Genomic DNA, 4,186 nt, shown 5'->3' with positions numbered 1-4,186 from the left:
TAAACAGATAACCATTTTTTACCCTTTGAAGTGAAAAAAAAATTAATGAATTTTTTCCCCCAAAGTTAATGAAAATCTATGGAAATGGACACTCATACACTTAGTAGGTAAAGTGATATTGAACTTTTTGGAAATTTTTATTTTTTTTTAATTAAAAAAAATTTTTTTTAAATGACCAGTAAGGGGATCTTAACCCTTGACTTGGTGTTGTCAGCACCATACTCACCCAATGAGCTAACTGGCCATCCCTATATGGGATCTGAACCCATGGCCTTGGTGTTATCAGCACCGCACTCTCCCGAGTGAGCCGTGGACCAGCCCAACTTTTCAGAAATTTTTAAAAGGCACAAGAGTTATATCTATTGAAATAAAATATGAAAACTCTTTAACTGGGAAATTCCACTTCAAGGCATTTGTCCTTTTAATTCATTCCTACAAGTGCGTAAATATATAAATGCATAGTTGCTCATGATAACATTGTTTGTAAAAGTGGAAAATTGAAAAAGAAATTAACCTCCATCAATAGAGTGGTTATATAAATGAAGGACTTGAGCTGGGGTGGGGGTGGGGCCCAAGGGACTCAGCCATGTCCCCTTGACATCCACATCCAGCCCAGCACGACCAAGCCGCTGCCAGAAGCCCCCTGGTCTTCTCTGCAGGAATGAGGGGGGTGCCAAGGGCCTTGATCATGCCCCCTCCCTCCTTCCTCATCTTCCCATCCTGTCCCCCTCCCCCTTCTTCTCTCCCCCTCCACCCCAACTTTTCCGCAACATCTTAGAATGTAGAAGAATAATAATAATAAATTAAATTTAGTAATAAAGTAAAACTAAAAAAAAACTAAATAAAGTAAAAACTAAATAAACAAATGATGGGCTATTTATAACATGGAATACTATGCAATCATTAAGAAGAATAAAATAGAGATGTAATGACCTGGTTCACTGGCCAGAATTGCATTACCTGCTTATTCCTCAGCCAGGTGCAATTTTGTTCCTCTGGAGGATGTTTGATAATATCTAGAGACATTTTTGAAATGAAAAGGTAGAGATTGTCAACTCAATAAATCAGGCACAATCTCCTTTTGGTAAAAAAATACATGAATATTTATATTTGTGCATAGACAAAGATCTGGAAGCTTGTACAATGAAGTGTTAGCAAAGGTTGCAGACTGATGCTTTTATTTTTTCATTAGTTTAGCTCTATTTTCTACCTTTCTACAGAATGTGCACTTACTGCATTTGAGATAACAGCAGGTTATTTTTATTTATTTGTATTTTTTTGGTGGCTGGCCAGTACAGGGATCTGAACCCTTGACCTTGGTTTTACAAGGCAGTGTTCTAACCAACTGGGCTAACCAGCAAGTCCAAGTTATTTTTAATAAAAAATAAAATAAGCTGGAGAGTTCACATTATAAAATCCAGGTTTCTGGCTTATCTTGAAAAATTACAAGATGCCATTGGATTCCTTTCTAGGTCAGTCATTGGAAGCAGAGAATGAAGTGTTCCCTTTGGATGGGATATGTACTCATCAGTTCAGAACTACCCCATCTGGCTTGCTTTCTTGTTCTATTCTTCATTAATTTATGCATTTATTCATTCATTCACTCATTCAACAAATATTGTTTTAGAGCTTCCCATGTGCCCAGCCCTGTTCTAGACAGAATGAGTAGAACAGAGTCTCTGCCTTCATATAACTTCATGTAACTTGGATTCTCATGAGGGAGAGCAAATAATAATCAAACAAATGATTGTTTAACACAGGTTTCGGGTGGTAATATAACTCTGAAAAAACACAGGAACTGGTGAGGGATTGGTTTTGTCTATGCAGGCAGGTGGGTAAACAAGACTGAGATTTAGGGCATAAGACTGAGCTCAAGGAGAAAGTTGGTGAGTCTTTAGTAAGTAGAAGGCATTCAAAGCCAAGCAATTGGATGGTGTCACGTGGGCAGGGAATGTGGCATTTTGTACCCCACAATGCTCAAAAGTACTGAGAAACACAATAGTACTCTCTGCCTCTGTCTTGACCCAAGGAAAAATAAGGAAAGAAAAAAAAGAAGATGAAAACAAATAGACACCAAAAAAGTCAGCACTAGTGGAGCACTGAGGTTCTTTATACAAAATTCCAAAATTAGCCAAACTGACTCTCCAGTCAAGCCCTGGATCACCATAGGACTGCAGTTCAGGAGCAGGATACTGATTTGGAAGCTTGTCAGCCAGAAGTTTTGATAGTACCTGCTCTTTGCTGGCTCCCAAGAAAGCTGGTGAACATAAGAGGCTGGACTAACTGACCTGGGTCTCCTTCCTAATTCAGCCATTGGATGAAGCCACTTCTGTTGCCCTGAGTAGAAGTGAGAGGCAGAGAGGTCCAGGAATGATTTGCTAGTGGAGCTCTTTCTACATTGAAAGAAATACAGCGACGGGGAAGATGTATTCTCCTCCCGACCAGCACTAATTCCCACCCACATTTCTCACTTCTCTTCCTACTTGTCTTGGAATGAAATGCCAACCTGTTGATCCTTCTTTCAGTCACAAACACACCCTCAAAATGCTTCCATATGTGCCTTATTACAATAATAGGTAACATTTATTGTTCAATGAATGTATGCCAGCTTCCATTCCAAGCACTCTTATGTGTACAGCTTGAGTATCCCTTATCTGAAATACTTGGATCTAGAAGTGTTTAAGATTTGGGGATTTTGGAATATTTGCAGAATACATACCAGTTGAGCATCCCTAATCCAGAAATCCAGAATCCAAAATGCTCCAATGAACATTTTCTTTGAGTGTCATGTTAGTGCTCAAAAAGTTTCAGATTTTGGAGCATTTTGGATTTTGGATTTCCAGATTAGGGAGGCTCAACCTGTATTAGCTCATTTAATTCTTACTATGGTGGCAGTGTTACTATCCTATCATATAGGCAAAGGAGTTAATTTCACCTGCCCATCATATTACAGGTGGTGAATGGTGGAGCTGCGGTTTGAATTCCCTACTCTGGCTTGATCAAGTCTGCACTATTGACATAAGAGTTAGCAGATAATGCTCATTTCCATAAAAAAAAAAAAAAAATCCCAGCTCTGATAGTTACTGCTGTGTGATGTTACCTCCTCTCCAGCTTCAGTTTTGCCATCAAAAATGGGGTGATGATGATAATAATAATAGCCTTCAAGGATGGGCTGTGACAATTGAGGAAATTAATTAATTGAAAGCAAGTCTCAGCCATCTATTGCCCATGGGCAAATCTGGGCAGCTGCCTGTTTTTGTAAATAAAGTTTTATTGGAACGCAGCCATGTCCATTCATTTATGTACTGGCTATGGCTGATTTCTCACTGCTAGTTGAGTAGTTGAGACAAAGATTCCATGGCTCTCAAAGCCTAAAATTTGTAAAAACTGACATTTTGCAGAATGTTTGCTGACCCACAGTCTGAAATATTTATTACAGTCCCTTGTACCTGAAAGACACCTGCTACTTATATGTGAAATAAACTCTAGGGCAGAGATCACTCCTGGCTACCATTCTTTCTTTCCCTTGGTCCAGCAAAGACCTTGCACATATCAGGTGCTTCATAAAAAATAAAGTAAGCATAATTTGACATAGTAAAATATAGTAGCCATGACAGCCTTCAGAGAAAATTATTAAATAATAAAATTTCCATAATAGTTCCAATTTAAAATGGTCCCAATTTACTTTTTCTGCATTCTGCAATTTCAGTTAGAATGCAAGTAACTGTATAATAGTGGAATGTCATTGAGCTGGCTTGCATTTATGTGGAGGGGGCTTCGTTGATGTGGGAGAAAACCAACTTTGCTATCTTTTCTTATTTTTGAAGCTAAAATGATTATAAGACAATATATAAATACATTCTTCAGACTTCAAATAATGTGCTTTAATGGCCCACATCCCTGGTAAAGTCAGATTTTAGAGCAGGCACAAAATAAAATAGGGTCTTGAGTTCTTGTTGGTGCTTCATGGGGTGAAGGCAGAAAAGAAAAGAGGGCAGAAAAAGGATGGAAGGAGGTGTCATCAGCTCATCACCCCAGCTGAAAATCAGCTAAATACTGAGTTGGAAGCAGAACCCTGTCTCATATCAGTCCCCAGCATGGGCACTTCTAAGTATGCTTAATGGGAATTTCTTTTCTTTTCTTTTCTTTTCTTTCTTTCTTTCTTTCTTTCTTTCTTTCTTTCTTT

The sequence above is a fragment of the Galeopterus variegatus genome, unplaced genomic scaffold (assembly GCF_000696425.1).
Source record: "Galeopterus variegatus unplaced genomic scaffold, G_variegatus-3.0.2 Scaffold765, whole genome shotgun sequence".
NCBI classification, from domain to species: Eukaryota; Metazoa; Chordata; class Mammalia; order Dermoptera; family Cynocephalidae; genus Galeopterus; species Galeopterus variegatus.
The sequence above is the reverse complement of the archived record's forward strand: the minus strand, read 5'-3'. Positions refer to the sequence as shown.